Raw genomic sequence first — 18,297 nt, 5'->3', positions numbered from 1 at the left:
AGACTCGAATGGCCTACTTCTGCTCCTATTTCTTATGGTCTTATGTGAGAATGCTGTTCTTGGACTGCAGTTCAGCATTCAACACCATAGTTCCATCCAGGCTCAACAAGAAGCTCAGAGACCTCAGCCTTGACCCTGCCTCATGCGGTTGGATCCTGGGCTTCCTATCAGATCATCAGCAGATTGTAAGAGTGGGCTCCCTCATCTCCAACTCTCTGACTCTCAATACAGGAGCCCCTCAGGGCTGCGTACTGAGACCCTCCTTTACTCCCTGCATACCCATCACCACCCACAGCTCCAATCTGCTAATTAAATTTGCCAACACTACATTGATTGGCCTCATCTCAAACAATTTTGAGGTGGCCTACAGGAAAGAAATCATCTCTCTGACACAACAATGTCAAGAAAACAACCTCTCCCTCAATGTCACAAAAACAAAGGAGCTATTTATGGATTACAGGAGGAAAGGAGACGGGCTAACCCCTATTGACATCAATGGACCTGGAGTTGAGAGGGTAAACAGCTTCAAGTTCCTTGGCATCCACATCACTGATTACCTCACGTGGTCTCTACACACCAGCTGTATGGTGAAAAAGGCACAAAAGCCTTTCACCTCAGGCAGTTGAGGAAGTTTGGTATGGGCCCCCAAATCCTAAGAACTTGCTACAGGGGCACAATTGAGGGCATCCTGACTGGTATGGGAACTGTATCTCCCTGAATTGCAGGATTCTGCAGAGAGTGGTGCAGACAGCCCAGCACATCTGTAGTTGTGAACTTCCCATAATTCGGGACATTTACAAAGACAGGTATGTAAAAAGGGCCCGTAGGATCATTGGGGACCCAAGTCTTCCCATCCACAATCTATTCCAGCTGCTACCATCCAGGAAGCAGTACTGCAGCATAAAAGCCAAGACCAACAGGTTCTGTGCAGGACAGCTTCTTCCACCAGGCCATCAAACTGATGAACTCACACTGATTTGAGTGTACTCTATATCACATTGACTGTTCTATTTATTATAAATTATTATAAATTGCTATGATTGCAGATGGCACTTTTAGATGGAGACAAAAAGATTTTTACTCATTTATGTGAAGGATGTAAGAAATAAAGTCAATTGACCCCCTCATTCTTCTAAACTACAATGAGTTTAGCAGAATAATGGCCAGAGCCATTAAATGCTCCTCATATGTTAACCCTTTTATTCTCAGGGTCATTCTCATGAACCCCCTCTGGCCTCTCTCCAATGTCAGCACATCCTTTCCTAGATGAAGGGCCCAAAACTGCTCACAATACCCCAAGTGAATTGGGACAGGTACAATCATATCATTAAGCAGCAAATGAAAGGCGGGGGTCGATGCTTTTGCTGCTGTTTGTGCAAAGGGGTGGGGGAGGAGACTTCGATATGCAAACATGAGAAAATCTGCAGATGCTGGAAATTCAAGCAACACACACAAAACGCGGGTGGAACGCAGCAGGCCAGGCAGCATTCATAGAAAGAAGCACTGTCGATGTTTCGGGCTGAGACCCTTCGTCAGGACTAACTGAAAGGAAAGATAGTAAGAGATTTGAAAGTGGGAGGGGGAGGGGGAAATCCAAAATGATAGGAGAAGACAGGAGGGGGTGGGGTGAAGCTAAGAGCTGGAAAGGTGATTGGCAAAAAAGATACAGAGCTGGAGAAGGGAAAGGATCATGGGACGGGAGGCCTAGGGAGAAAGGCAGGGGGAGGGGAGCACCAGAGGGAGATGGAGAACAGGCAAAGAGTAATGGACAGAGAGAGAAAAAAAGGAGGGGGGATAGATGGTCAGTTAGTCTTGGTCTGTCTTGTGTTTATGTGATATCATACTGGAGGAACATTGAATTTCCCCTTGGGGATGAATAAAGTATCTATCTATCTATCTAAAAAAAAAAAATAAATAAGGGATGGGGTAAGAAGGGGAAGAGGGGCATTAACGGAAGTTAGAGAGATCAATGTTCGTGCCATCAGGTTGGAGGCTTGGAATATAAGGTGGTGTTCCTATTCATGGTATTCCCATTCTGTCCATGCCCTCCTCTACTGTCAAGATGAAGCCACACTCAGGTTGGAGGAACACCTTATATTCCATCTGGGTAGCCTCCAACCTGATGGCATAAAAACTGATTTCTCTAACTTCCGTTAATGCCCCTCCTCCCCTTCTTACCCCATCCCTGATTTATTTATTTCCCTCCTCCTCTTTTTTTTCTTTCTCTCTTTCTGCCCATCACTCTGCCTGTTCTCCATCTCCCTCTGGTGCTCCCCTCCCCCTTTCTTTCTCCCTAGGCTTCCCATCCCATGATCCTTTCCCTTCTCCAGCTCTGTATCCCTTTTGCCAGTCACCTTTCCAGCTCTTAGCTTCACCTCACCCCCTCCTGTCTTCTCCTATCATTTCAGATTTCCCCCTCCCACTTTCAAATCTCTTACTATCTTTTCTTTCATTAGTCCTGACAAAGGGTCTCGGCCCGAAACGTTGACAGTGCTTCTTCCTATAGATGCTGCATGGCCTGCTGCGTTCCACCAGCATTTTGTGTGTGGGGAGACTTCAAATTTTCTTTCATTCTATACGGTTTCTTTGTTTAGTGGATGTCTGTGAAAAGGATGAATTTTAGGTTTTGTACTGTATACTTGAGCCGCTGGTTCAAGTTGCTGCACTCAGAGGGACTGAGGGGTCGCTGGTTCAAGTCACTACCAGAGGGTTGCTGGGTGTCGATGCTCTCTGAGATGTTATCAGAATTCTGAGATTTATGGATTGGACTGCAGTTCATATTGGACTCTTTCAGTTCTATGTTCTTTTTGTGTTCTTGCCCATTCTTTTTTGTTGTGGATTGGCAGGCTGGGGGTTTGGGCGACCTGTTAGCTTTTGTGTGAGGGAAGGGTTAGGGGTGACTGCTGTTTTTGTTTCTTTTTCTTTACATGTGGGTGGGGGGGGGGGAATTGATGTTTTTCTTTCAACTACTTATATAGTTTTCTGTATTCTATGGCTATCTGGAGACGACAAAATTCAGATTTGTATTCTGCATACATACTTTGATTATAAAAAGAACCTTTAAACATACTCTGATATTAAATGTAGTAATGTATTTTGAAACCTTTGAATGGGTACATGCAAGAACAGGGTTTAGTGGGATCTGGGCTGAATGCAGAAAATTGGAACTAGCTGGGTGGGCACTGTACTTGGCATGGATTCGTTGGGCTGAAGGGCTTGTATCTCTGCTGTTATAGCTCTATGATTAGGAACCGAGCTATGACCAGTGGCCCAGTTTCTCAACAGGAAGTCACACAGATCATTTATACGCACCAATAGCTGGTTAATTACAGAGGGATTCGGTGATCTCTAAGTATGCAAATACATGACGTAACCACAAACAAGAACACAGTGAAATAAAGAGCACTGCAGAGTCAACAGAGAGAAAAAAAACAGCAATGCAAATAGATAGTAAGTTCAGCTAGAAAACAATCACTTAAATTGCCCAAGGCTTTCCCTGCACTATCTTTCCATTAGTTTTGTTTTCCAGTTATTCACTGGTATAACATAGCAGGGATTGCTTCAAGTCCAATATCCCTAACCTCTTCCAGTTCTATCCTCAGCCAGCTCATCAATACAGTTTTATTTATTCCTCATCTTAATAGCTTTTCCATACAAAATGAATTTCGGTGAACAGATACTGTTCATTCCTTCCTGTCAGTAAGCAAATTCTCCTGTAGCATAACTAACATCTCCAATTACAGACATCTGTGAAGGGATGACTGCATCCAGAAATTCCCGACAGCCTCCAGAGATTCCTGACAGCCAGCCAAGCCACTTCCTTCCAGGTACTCCACAGGAATTGCAGGAAGCAGAAAAGACAAGCATAGCTACAGTAGAGTCCAGTACATGAGTAGGGGATTTTTACAGAAAGGTTAAGAATTAAAGGTCAAGCACAACTCGAACAAAATGAAAGAGAAACCTGTGATTAAACCATACAAGCTTGGGAATTTCTGCCTGTTGATAGAGCCATGGAGTGGGTCATGGTGGTAGAAGAAAGTGGTTGGGTGAAAGCTGGCCAGAGTTTTAGAGGTTCAAGGAGTATTTATCAGAGGGTTGAAAATTGTGTTAGTTTATCACAGCAGATGGGGTGAATTCCATATCTGTAATTTGGAAGAAAGCTCAGAACACTTGAGAAAATAAAGGAAGCAAGAAAAGCTGTGATAAGATGGAGTACAAGGAGACTGGCTGCCCATCTGACAACAAGTTACAAAACATTTAGAAATTAAGAGAATGGAAACAGGTTAACCAGCTTAAACACTGTGAATGCCTGCAAGAAAACAAATCTCAAAATTTCAAGATTACATGGTGACATAAATGTGCTTTGATAATGAATTTAATTTAAACTTAATACCGCCAACTCTCTACCTCAATCTCATCTTCGCAGCTGACCATTCAGTGCTCCCAATGTGACCTTCTCTACACTGGTGAGACCCAACGTAAGTTGGGGGACCACTTTGTTGAGCACATCCATTCCATCCACCCAAATCAGAATTTCCCAGTGGCCAACCATTCAAATTCCTGTCCCCATTTCCATTCTGACACGTCAGTCCACAGCCTCCTCTTTTATCACCATCAGTCTGCCCTCAAACTGGAGGAGGAGCACCTCATATTCCTCCTGGGTACTCCAACCTGATGGCGTGAACATTGATGTCTGCTTCTAGTACTTTTTTCCCTCCTCATTCCCTCTTACTCCTTCTCACCTGCCTATCAAATCCACCTAGTGCCCCCTCCTTCCCCTCCCCCCACCATTTTATTCTGACATCTTCCCCTTCCTTTCCAATCCTGATGAAGGGTCTCAGCCCAAAACATCAAATGTTTATCAATTTCCATAGATGCCGCCTCACCTGCTGAGTTCCTCTAGCATTTTTATGCATGTTGCTCTGGATTTTCAGCATCTGGAAGATCTCCTGTGTTTTTGATTTGCAGCTAAAATCAAGCTGTATTTTGAATGTCTCCATGAAATTTCCATGCACCCAAAAGATCAGTTACTTCACCGCTAATGGGAGAAGTACTGCAGAGGGAAAACTAATATTGGGCCAAAGACAGCAGCAAAGAATACTCCAACATCATGCCAACTTTTCACTGGCAACATGGGACTTACAAAGCAACACACACAAAATGCTGGAGGAACTCAGCAGGTCAGGCAACATCCACGGAAATGAATAAATTGATGTTTCATGCCAACTTGCGGTTACGAAGGCGCTACTGAACACTTGCAAGCTTTCTGGTAGTTAATAAGATAAGAAATCTGACTAAAAACATCACTAAAAATATCTTTTCTGGAGCAATTTGGATCGCTCTGAGTGCTAAGAGGAGAAATCAGAGCCTGGGCAGGGAGATTCAGTTCCCATACAAATGGCTCAAGTGCAAGGTTGGATTACTCTGGGAGCCAAGCTGATTTGAACAGCTTGAGAGCAGCTTCAGGCTGGGTGGCGAAATCTGGACCTGGAACGAGTCAGTGGACGGTATGGTCTAGTCCTGGGTTCCTGGTATGATTTGCTGTTTAAACAATTTAAACACCAGACCAGATTAAAGACAAGAACCAATTTTTCTCATTCTCCACAATGGTCACTCCTCTCTCCATGGCGCTGAGTCTATAAGACCACCCTGGCTGTGTGCTCCATGCCCACTAATATAATGAACTGGTAAGTGAGGCTCTGGTCCGACTCCGGGCTGCTCCGGGGTTCGGATCTGAAGACTCAATTTTGGCTCAGAATGTTGTTGTTCACTTTAATTGTTTGTATGATCTGTATTTTTTTCCCTTTCTCTTGCACATCGAGTGTTGGTCTTTTATTTTTATTCGTTTCTTCTTTAATTGGGCTCTCTCAGGTCTCTTGTGGCAAGCAAATCTCAAGGTTGTATAATTTATACATTCTTTGATAATAAAAGTACTTGAACCAAGATCCTTCTTCAAGACTGGAAAGAAAGGAGGAAGAAGCCAGAATAAAAAGGTGGTGGGGGAGGGGGAGGAAATTAGCTATAAGCTGATAGGTGAAACCAAGTGAGTAGGAAAGGTAAAGGGTTGGAGAAGAATGAATCTGACAGGAGAGGTGAGTGGACCATAGGAGAAAGGACAGGAGGGGCATGGCACCAGGGGGAGGTGATAGGTAGGTAAGAAGAGGCAAGACACCAGAGTGGGAAATACCAAAGAGGTCATTTTTTTTTTAACCAAAAGGATAAGTCGATGTACATGCCATTAGGTTGGAGGTTATACAAACAGAAGTTGCTGCTCCTCCACGCTGAGGGTAACCTCATCATGGCACAAGAAGCAGCTGACATATCAGAATGGGAATCGGAATCAAAATCTTTGGCCACTGGGAAGCTCTGCTTTTGGCAGATAGAGTGGAGACAGGACTTACAAAGTTCATCTCTCAAGCAGTAGCTGGCAGTAATCAAACACCATCTGAATAAGGAAAAAGTAGAAATGCATATTTATCAGAACTGTGTACACTTATTGACAGCCAGAGGAAAGACAAAAGCATGAATCAGGTTAGCAGTGAACAGAGCAACTGCAGGAGGTGAATAACTTAATTGTTAGGTATAGTAGAGAGTGAGTCACAATTGACGCACTTGCTTTTGCTTTGCAAGTCATCGAGCTACACAGACAATAAACCATTTGTACAACTCTGAAATTAATGAGAAAGCAAACGAGCTACGAGAGTTTAGCTAAAGAAGATCAAAGATAGCTGATTCAAACAAAATCTGGGTCACCTTAGACTAGTGGAATTCAAACATACAGTGATGCTAGAAAGTTTATGAACCCTATAGAATTTTCTCTATTTCTGCATAAATATGAACTAAATTGTGATCAGATCTTCATGCAAGTCTGAAAGGTAAATAAAGAGAATCCAATTCAATAAATAACACAAAAATCATTATACTTGTTCATTTATTGAGAAAAATTACCCAATATTACATGTATTTGTTAGAAAAAGTATGAGAACCTTTGCTTTCAATTACTGGTGTGAGCCCCTTGTACAATAACTTCAACCAAACGTTTCCGGAAACTGTTGGTCAGTCCTATACATCGGCCTGGAGGAATTTTAAGCCATTCCTCCTTAGGAAACTGATTCAGCTCTGGGATGGTGGTGGGCTTCCTTGCATGAACTACTTGCTTCAGGTCCTTCCACAACATTTCTATGGGATTAAGGTCAGGACTTTGACTCAGCCATTCCAAAATAAGTATTTTCTTCTTTTTAAACCATCCTGTTGTTAACTTACTCTTGTCCTTCAGATCATTGTCTTGTTGCATTATCCAACTTCTATTAATCTTCAAGTGATGTACTGCTACCCTGACATTCTCCTGTAAAATGTTTTAATACATTTTTGAATTCATTGTTCCCTCAATGATTACAAGCTGTCAATGCCCTGAGACAGAAAAGCAGCCCCAAACCATGATGCTCCTTCCACCATGCTTCACAATTGGGATGAGGTTTTGGTATTGGTGAGCAGTGCACTTTTTCCTCCAAACATAGCAATGTGCATTTCTGCCAAAAAGTTCAACTTTTATCTCATCTGTCCACAGAACATTGTCCCAGAAGCATTGTGGAACATCCAGGTGGTCTTCTGCAATCTTGAGATGTGCAGCAATGCGTTTTTGGAAACAGTGGTTTCCTCTGTGGTATCTTTCCATGAACACCTTTCTTGTTCAGAGTTTCTTCTTATAGGGAACACATGAACAGAGACTTTAGCAAATTCTAGAGATTTCTGCAGGTCTTTTGCTGTTACCCTTGGATTCTTTTTCATCTGCTTCAGCATTGCACGTTGTGCTCTTGGTGTGTCTTTGCAGGATGCCCACTCCTAGGGAGAGTAGCAACAGTACTGAGTTTCCTCCATTTGTAGACAATTTATCTTACAGTGGACTGATGAACACTCAGGTCTTTGGAAATACTTTCGTAGCCTTTTCTAGCTTCATGCATCTCGGCAATTCTTCTTCTAAAGTCCTCTGAAAGTTGTTTTGATCAAAGCATGGTGCACATAAACAGACCTTTCTTGAGAAGAGCAGGCTCTGTCAGTAACCTGACTCTGTGTGCCTCTTTTTATAGAGCAGGGCATATACAACCTGCAACTCCAATCTCATCTCATTGATTGGAACACCTCACTCCGAACAGCTTTTGTAGAAGGCTTTTTTGTAGAGGTTCACATACTTTTCCAACAAATACATATACTTTTCTCAATAAATAAATTAACAAGTATAATGCTATTTGTGAGCAAACACGAGGAAATCTGCAGATGCCGGAAATTCAAACAACACACACAAAATGCTGGTGGAACACAGCAGGCCAGGCAGCATCTATAGGGAGAAGCACTGTCGATGTTTCGAGCCGAGACCCTTCGTCGACAGTGCTTCTCCCTATAGATGCTGCCTGGCCTGCTGTGTTCCACCAGCATTTTGTGTGTGTTGTTTTAATGCTTTTTGTGTTATTTATTTAATTAATTGGGTTCTCTATCTAGTTTTAGGACTTGCATGAGAATCTGATCACATTTTAGGTTATATTTATGCAAGATTAGAGAAAATTCTACAGGGATCACAAACTTTCTAACACCACTGTAAGTCACTTGCTGCTGCATTGATTTAGTTACCAAATGCTGTCTCCTTACTGTCTTTTTATATAAGTCAATAGATTTAACTAAGAAAAATCTTACTGGCACAACTTTGGTAACAAGATCAGATGCATTTTGGGGGTGACACAGAAGACTCAGCATATGGGACGTGGTTTGATATTCCTCTCAGCTTTTGTTTCCAAGCTTATCTGTGCCAGGTCTACAATTGTCTCTATACCCAGGCAGAGAGATCCTTGTAGAGCCCCCGCCATCACATATTCCCTTCAGGGTAGCAACAGAGGATAATCCAAATTCTCTGCCAACCACAGATGCTGCAAGATGCAGAAAAACAAAGTTGGAAATTTCCAAAGCTCGTGAAAAACTAACCAACTTTGAAGTGCAGGCAATGTCTGCATGAAAACATAATAATCAATACGTGTCCAAGAAACAATGAGCAAGACACCCAAGTACCTGGTGGACACCAAGTAAACTCTCCTGCTTCTTTACACCTATCCAAACAGCAAAATAGTATCTTGGTTAAACATCTGACAAACAGCACCTCTAAAGCACTGCAGTTCCTCAGAGTTGCAGTTAAATGATAGTTGAATGTCCTATTAATTAAATCCACAACCTCTTGGCTCAAATAAATTGCATTGTTGAGACAAATCTGGAGAAATTAGTGGAGTCGTCGAGCAAACCGTTTCCACAGCACGACAAAACTAAATAAATCAGCATTCGGCCACAAACCTTCCTCATTCTGCTTATCAGCTTTCTGCTATGAAAAAGAATCTAAAATTTCATGCATAATTAACCCGCTCCTCTGTTATGTAACTAGGATAACACAACTCATATCGAAAGTGGCACACATTGCATTTTGGTAAGTTTTTTTTCCAAAAATATACTTTATTCAGAAATATTACAAATTAAAATTATTTACAAAAAACATTTGTTGACATTGAGTCCTTATTCAATAAATAAAGTTATTTACAATAAATCATGCATTGACTCTCAGTCCTTATTCAAAATAAAGATGTTTACGGTAAGTTAAACCAGAGAAGGACGCCAAGTACGATGCAGCTATGGAGAGTATTGCAGAATAGAGACAGGTATTTTTTTTTCTAAAAATAGTTTATTCAGAAATATTACAAAATAAAGTTATTTACATAGAAAAAACATTTGTTAAATCTGAGTCCTTATACAATAAATAAAGTTATTTACAATAAATTATGTGTTGACTCTCTGTTCCTATTCAAATTAAAGATGTTTACAATAAAACATTCATTGACTCTCAAACTTTAGACAAGGATTAAAGACTTATTTACAATAAAATAAAATGATTAATGATAAACATCCAGGCGTTGACTCTCATTCCTTTATCGAAGTTCTGTTACAGTCTATACATTTCCAGCCACTCCTGGGGCACCATGTTGACTCATCTATCCACACCGCTGATGAGGGGTATTCTCCTCCCCACCTGACCCCTCCCACTCCTGCAGGTGATGAACCTTAAACTGTGGTCTTTCCCCAACGGGCCTTCGCAGTGGCTGCACCGAGTTTGAGTGCATCCCTCAGCACGTATTCCCGCAGCCGAGAATGTGCCAGCTGGCAGCACTCAACCACGGACATCTCCGTGTGCTGATAGACCACCAAGTTACGGGCTGACCGAAGAGCGTCCTTCACCGAGTTGATGATCTGCCAGCAGCACCGGATGTTGGTCTCCGTGTGCGTCCCCGGGAACAGCCCGTAAATCACAATTACGCAGCTGCTGGGCATGAATCTTGACACCATCCCTTCCATCCTCCTCTACACTGGTTTCGTGAACCTACAGTGTGCAAAGAGGTGAGTCACTGACTCCTTCTCACTGCAGTCCTCCCGTGGGCAGCAGGGTGTGGAGACAACGTTCCAGGCGTACAGGAAGGATCTGATTGGGAGGGCCCCTCTCACCGCCAGCCAGGCGAGGTCTTTGTGCCTGTTTGTGAGGTCTGGCGATGAGGCATTTTGCCAGATGTGCTGGACAGTCTGCTAAGGGAACCACCCCACTGAGTCCATCTTGCCCTTCTCCTGCAGTGCCTGCAGGACATTCCGTGCCGACCACTGTCTAATAGCCTTGTGGTCAAAGGCGTTGACCTGGAAGAACTTTTCTACAAAGGACAGGTATGGCGGCAATGACCAGCTGACTAGGGCGTTGCGTGGGAGTGGGGCCAGACCCATCCTTAGCAGCCAGGGCGACAGGTAGAACCAGGGCACATAGTGGTACTTTGTGCCCACGTATCTGGGATCCACACACAACTAGAGACAGGTATACAGTTCTCTGAAAGTAGCAACACTGGTTGACAGGGTAGTAAAAGTGGCATTTGGCATCCTTGCTTTCATTGGTCAGGCATGAGTACAGGAGTTGTGACATCACACTGTGAGTGTACAAGTCATTGGTGACCACACTTGCAGTCAAGTATACAGTCTGTCCAGCTTTAGGAAGGACGTCATTATGCTGGAAAGGATCATGAAAATGCTACCAGAACCAGAAGGCTTGAATTATAAGTAAAGGCTGGGGCATTCTTCCCCAAAACATCAGAAGCTGAAGGGTGACCTTGTAGAGAAAAAAAAACTCATGAAGATTAGACAGCTGTATGATCAGTCTTTTTTCTCCCCTAGCACAAGGGAATCTGACACTCAAAGACACAAATTAAGATAAAAGGTGAAACCACTGTCTCCTATACCATCACCAACCTTATCAGCTCTGGGGATCTCCCATCCACTGCCACCAACCTCATAGTTCCCACACCTTGCACTTCTCGTTTCTACCTCCTACCCAAGATCCACAAACCTGCCTGTCCAGGTAGACCTATTGTCTCAGCTTGCACCTGCCCCACTGAACTCATTTCTGCATACCTTGACACTGTCTTATCCCCCCTTGTTCAATCTCTTACCACCTATGTTCGTGACACTTCTCATGCTTTGAATTTTTTCAATGATTTTAAGTTCCCTGGCCCCCACTGCCTTATTTTCACCATGGACGTCCAGTCCCTATATATCTCTCCATTCCCCACCCGGACGGTCTCAAAGCTCTTCGCTTCTTTTTGGATTCCAGACCTAACCAATTCCCCTCTACCACCACTCTCCTCCGTCTAGTAGAATTAGTTCTTACTCTCAATAACTTCTCCTTCGGCTCCTCCCACTTCCTCCAAACCAAGGATGTAGCCATGGGCACCCGTATGGGTCCCAGTTATGCCTACCTTTTTGTTGGCTTTGTGAAACAGTCCATGTTCCAAGTCTATACCGGTCGGTATCCATCCCCCTCTTTTCCTTCGCTACATCGACAACTGCATCGGCGCTGCCTCTTGCACGCATGCTGAGCTCGTTGACTTCATTAACTTTGCCTCCAACTTTCACCCTGCCCTCAAATTTACCTGGTCCATTTCCGACACCTCCTTCCCCTTTCTTGATCTTTCTGTCTCCATCTCTGGAGACGGCTTATCTACTGATATCTACTATAAGCTTACAGACTCTCACAGCTACCTGGACTATTCCTCTTCCCACCCTGTCTCTTGCAAAAATGCTATCCCCTTCTCACAATTCCTCCGTCTCTGCCACATCTGCTCTCAGGATGAGGCTTTTCATTCCAGGACGAAGGAGATGTTTTCCTTTTTTAAACAAAGGGGCTTCCCTTCTTCTACCATTAACTCTGCTCTCAAACACATTTCTCCCTTTTCCCGCACATTTGCCCTCACCCCATCCGCCCGCCACCACACTTGGGATAGGTTTCCCCTTGTCCTCACCTACCACCCCACCAGCCTCCAGGTCCAACGTATAATTCTCTGTAACTTCCACCACCTCCAACAGGATCCCACTACCAAGCACATCTTTCCCTGCCCCCCCTTTCTGCTTTCTGCAGGGATCCTGTCCACTCCCTACTCCCTTGTCTACTCATCCCCCACCCCCCCCATCCCTTCCCACCGATCTCCCTCCTGGCACTTAACCTTGTAAGCGGAACAAGTGCTACACCTGCCCTTACTCTTCCTCCCTCACCACCATTCAGAGCCCCAGACAGTCCTTCCAGGTGAGGCGACACTTCACCCGTGAGTCGGCTGGTGTGGTATACTGTGTCCGGTGCTCCCGGTGTGGCCTTTTTTATATATTGGTGAGACCTGACGCAGACTGGGAGACCGTTTCGCTGAACACCTACGTTTGGTCCGCCAGAGAAAGCAGAATCTCCCAGTGGCCACACATTTTAATTCCACATCCCATTCCCATTCTGATATGTCTATCCATGGCCTCCTCTACTGTCAAAATGAATCCAAACTCAGTTTGGAGAAACAACACCTTATATACCGGCTGGGTAGCCTCCAACCTGATGGCATGAACATTGACTTCTCTAACTTCCATTAATGCCCCTCCTTCCCTCATCCCTGACATATTTAGTTGTTTTTTTTTGTCTCTCTCTGCCCATTACACTGCCTGTTCTCCATCTCCCACTGGTGCTTCCCCCCTCCCCCTTTCTTTCTCCCGAGGCCTCCTGTCCCATGATTCTTTCCCTTCTCCAGCTCTGTACCACTTTCGCCAATCACCTTTCCAGCTCTTAGCTTCATCCCAACCCCTCCGGTCTTCTATCATTTCGTATTTTCCCCCTCCCCCCACTACTTTCAAATCTCTTACTATCTTTCCTTTCGGTTAGTCCTGATGTAATGGTCTTGGCCCAAAACATCGACAGCGCTTCTCCCTATAGATGCTGCCTGGCCTGCTGTGTTCCACCAGCACTGTGTGTGTGTTGTTTAAAAGGCGAAACGTTTGAAAGGGACATGAGACATAAATTTTTCCACAGAGGGTGGTGGACATATGGAACAAACTGTCAGCTGAAGCTTTAGAGATGGCTACAATTACAATCTGTCTATACAACTAAACAGGTACATGGATTTAAAGGCATTATGGGCCAAACACAGGTGAATGGAGTAACTCACAGACATTTTGGTCAGCATGGATGAGGTCTGCCAAAGGGCTTTTTTCCCTTATTGTGTAACTCCAATCAATATATTTTTTTAAAAGTTACCAGTTTTAATAACTAGAATGTGAAAATTTAAAAAATTGGATTGGTGCATGTGTGTGTTTGATAGTTGTCATGGACTTAGTGAACCACAGGTCCTGCTTCCATGCTGTAGAATTTGATAGAAGATTTGCATCATCACCATCTTACAAGGATTATAATTTTGTTTGGAATAACTGCTCTGCTCCAAAATGGAAAGCAGGGTAAATTTCACTTTTATTCAGAAGATGCAAATACTAGTAGCAAAGACAACATATATTGTCCCTTCCTAATTGTTGCTTGAACTCAGTTCAGCAGCTTGCATTAGCTCTGGGCTGTACTCAAATCAATTAATGCGGCAAGCTTCAAGATTCAGGATAATAAACGTGTACCAGTTTCAGGAACTGTTTCCCATCTGGTGATATTACTGCAGCTGAAGGCATAGTGCAGGGGAAAGAAATGAAAGAAGGTATTAAATGGTGCAGGACAAGTACAACAGAAGTGAGGCATTTGGGTTTCAGAATTAACCCAGACATCACAATGGCAAAATATTGTCAATTCATCCAATAATTGACTGGTGCTTTTGGACCATGTTCAAATCTACATCAATAAAGAAAGCTGTTATAAACTAACAGCCTTAGGTTTTTCACCAAGCAAAGAAAGGATGACATGCAATTATTTTGTAACTGGTGCCCACATCTACCTCCTCTGCCACTTACATAACAATATTTTACAATAATTTTCTCCATTTCTAAAGAGAAATTATTGAAATTTTTAAGTGCTTTTCTACAAAATTGCTTTTACTCAACAAGTATTAGACAGTACAAGTTGATATGCATTTTTCTAACAGCTGTACAGTTACAGACAAAAGACATGTTACAAATATAGTTGACTCAAATAAATCCTAAATCATAACATGTCCCTGATGCCATCTTACCATCTGTACATATTACAAAAGTGACAAAAGCAATTATTCGAGGGTCGGCATCAAGACACACTGTTTGGAACTGAACAGATATTTAACCCGATGTTCAGCTATTTGATGCTCAATATGTTGACAATCACATTGTCAACAGCTCGAAGCAAATTCAGTAACTTCTACTCTCTAATCTGTACATATTAAAAAGGAATAGGAAAAACAAGAGAAATGTTGAAAATCATATAAGTTGCGGTTTACTCCTACTTCCCCACCCCCCCCACCACCACATGATTATACAATACATAACTATCAGTGAAGTAGCAAGTTGGATTTTTGTAGTTGCAATGTAATCAATCAACAAAGACAGAATTTCAACTTATCACTCAGATCTGGCTCACCACTGTCTATTTTGGACCCTTTACCATCTTGGAACTGCAAAATGCAACATCCAGTACCAGAGGAGCTAAATTTCTCCCAACAAAGCAATGGTAGGACCTTCTGCTCAATTCCACCTTCCTGAAATAACTCTGTTCAAAAGCTCTCAATTTAACCTCACTCCTGGCAGCTACCCGAAAGTGAACCAGATTATTCATAAACCTGGTCTCCCACCAGAACAGCATGTCAGTCGCAGGCATTCCATCTCCACAACTATCTCAGCTCACTTGCTTCTTCAAAGTGTTATCTATGCCTGTGTTACCTTTAGACTATTCCAAGGGTCACTGGTATCCCTCATCCTATATTCAATAAACCTGACATCATCCAAAACTCTGCTGCCCAATTCCTAACAAGCTCCAAGTCCCATTTATCTTTTCCCTAGTAATTACAGATTCATACGAACACTCAGTTAAGCAACATATCGATTTTAATTTTACTGACTTTTTTTTGCAATTTCTTCCATGCTCTCCCTAGCTTTAATCTCCAAAATTGTGACTCTGGATCAAACTTCATTTGACAATATTCCCAATGCTTCCAAGGAAATTTTGAGAAATCAATGGTACTATGTAAATGGAAGTTTTGTTAATACTCGAGAAAAGATCTTCAACATAAAAACTGAACATATTCTGCAGCAAAATTTTTACTTGCTTCCAGAGATTAATTCACTCTTAGTTGATTAAATTCAAAATATTATTTTCTGTTACCCCCTACATAAGTATATAAATTGATGATAATTTGCTCAATACAAGCTATACAGTCTTAACATAGGTATGTATTCCACAACTGACATATCATTTTGTACCTTGAATTTTACCCACTGCATTTTTCTTTTATTTTTACACATTTTCTTTTCTCTATCATATATTGCATTGTACTGCTGCTACTAAGTTAACTAATTTCACAACATATGCTGGTGATATTAAACCCGTTTCTGAATTTTCCAACATACTATTACCTATTCTACAAACATAATCATTAAATAAAACGGTAATTGGTGAGGATTACCTGTGTTTCTATATGATTCATGGGGATGTGGAAATGAATTTTCAATGTGCTTATTGAAGATTAAGCCGATCAGCTTTCAAACAGTTACAACATTATTACACTATCCCACCCCCCCCCCACCCCCAATACTCCATCCGCGCTATCTGATGCATTTTCTAATCTCTATCTCTTGTATTTGTTTACATTTTGTTTCCTCTGGTAAGCGAGACCTTCTTATCTCCCTTTCGACAGAAAGACCGTTTTAATTTCAATTTCTCTACGCACTTATCTTCAGACATTTACAATATTCACGTGCATTTATTATCTAAATATGACTCACTGTTCCAGCCCATTATCTGCCCATAGAGCCTCATCGTGACATCATCACTTTCTACTATCCGCCTGCTTTCTGTAAACTCACGATTCCCTACAACAGCGTCTGGCCCATTTCTGTGCTCCCTTTATATATTTTGGGCTTTGCTGCTCAGCACTAGTGCCGGGGGAAGCTGTCAGGGCGAAGCTGTACCTTCACTCCCGGGTTCCACAACTTCGGCCGCTGCTGCTGGAGCCGGTGGCGAGGTGCCCGGGGCCTTTCCGCGACCGGGCCCTGACAATCCTGATTCTTGACGGCCTAACGTCGACAGCTCCCTCCAACAACCTCGACGACCATCCTATTCCATCGCTGGAGCCAAGCACGAATGTCTACCTCAGCCGTGTCGCGCCTCTTCCTCTGCCTCCAGCACCGCTGCTCCTCTTACAAAACTCCCTTTACTGGCATTTCGCACCGCCCGCCTCCCGGAATTGACGACAGACATATCCAGGCCGCAAGGTCGCGGCCGTGGCATGCCGGGAGTTGTAGTTGTTCAAGAGACCCCAGGGTCCAAGTCGAGTTTATTGTCATTTGTACAGATACAAATGAAAAATACTTACCTGCGACAGTATCACAGGCACATGGAATTAGAAACACAATATTCACAAGACAAGCATGAATTATATGCATTTTTAGAAGAATGAACACAATTAGAAAGTGGTAAAATTTTGTATAGAGTTCTACTATGTTCAAATGATTATCATAGGCATAACGCACAAGGTATAAACCCCATAAATATTTACTTTTCTCAGCACCACAGTACTTTACAGACATAGACTAGTACATACAAAATGCTGGAGGAACTTGACTGTTTACTCTTTTCCATAGATGCTGCCTGGCCTGCCGAGTCCTTCCAGCATTTTGTGTGTGTTGCTTTGGATTTCCAGCATCTGCAGATTTTCGCTGTTCATAGTACAGCACAATGCAGGTCTTTCAGCTCAAGACGTTGTGCCAACTTTTTTTTTTACAATCTTTTTTAAGATCAATTTAACCCTTCCCTCCTACATAGCCCAAATTTTTTTCTATCATGCATATGCCTTAGAATCTCATAAATATTCCTAATGTATCTGCCTGTACCACCATCCCTGTTATTCCTCCTCCCCCCCCCCCAATTCTTTATAATCACCTTAAAATTATACCCCTTGTTTTACCCATTTCTACCCTGGGAAAAAGTCTCTGGCTATCCAAGCTATCTCTGCCTCTTATCATCTTGTACACCTCTATCAAGCCACCTCTCATTCTCCTTCACTCTAAGATAAGCAAATGTAAACTTAAATTAACATAAATTACACATAACTTACACAGCAAAATAATCAACAAGAGAAAAAGAAACATAGTCCAAGATAATTTAGGGTTTTTCAGGTTGGTTCAAGCTTGAGGTCAAGCCAGCTCATTCCATTATTCCATTATTGTCCATTTTCCCAGGATACTCGAAAGACCTTGATATCTTGAGCTTGACATACTGTGCAAGGTGTTGATGACATCTGTTGCATTTTCACATATAACACGAGAAGATTGTCATCTTCTTGTGCCTTAGTTGTGCACATCAGAACAAGGGTGAAGACCCAAACCATATGCTGGAATCATAAGGACACAGCCCCTTTGACTCAAAATTCTGCCAGGGATCCATGCCATATCTTGCTCCCAAACACCCAAGACCCCACACAGAAATTACTGGCCTTCAAGTTCTCTCTTGCAAGTGCTGAATGATTGATTCACGCAATCTGTTACTGTGTGCCGTTCAGCTAGGTCTTCTAATATTCAGAAACAAACTATAGCAAATTCAGAGTGGATCACACTATTAATGCATCTATTATTTTACTTGCAAGGGGAGGTATACTTCCAGCCTAGTTATGTCTGGAAAAATACCTTCGATCTTATGTTTCAACCAAAGCACTTTTATAGTTCTTTCACAAGAGAACAGCAATTAGGATGCTCCATTACATCCCTCCATTATCTCATTCTGACATTTGACCTTGAGAAGCC

At 42.6% G+C, this 18,297-nt stretch overlaps 1 protein-coding gene across 1 annotated transcript in view; it reads right to left on the bottom strand.

Moving 5' to 3' along the window:
* The window catches only part of tyk2 (tyrosine kinase 2), a 154,214-nt gene extending 137,486 nt beyond the window's left edge, over nt 1-16,728 (bottom strand). The window contains exon 1 of the mRNA XM_073069408.1: nt 16,468-16,728. The gene's annotated coding sequence lies outside the window, so the exon portion shown is untranslated. The remainder of the gene's footprint in view (nt 1-16,467) is intronic.
* Between the last annotated feature and the right edge of the window lie 1,569 nt (nt 16,729-18,297).

This window comes from Hemitrygon akajei, chromosome 16 (genome assembly GCF_048418815.1).
Source record: "Hemitrygon akajei chromosome 16, sHemAka1.3, whole genome shotgun sequence".
Lineage (NCBI taxonomy): Eukaryota > Metazoa > Chordata > Chondrichthyes > Myliobatiformes > Dasyatidae > Hemitrygon > Hemitrygon akajei.
The sequence above is the reverse complement of the archived record's forward strand: the minus strand, read 5'-3'. Positions and strand labels throughout refer to the sequence as shown.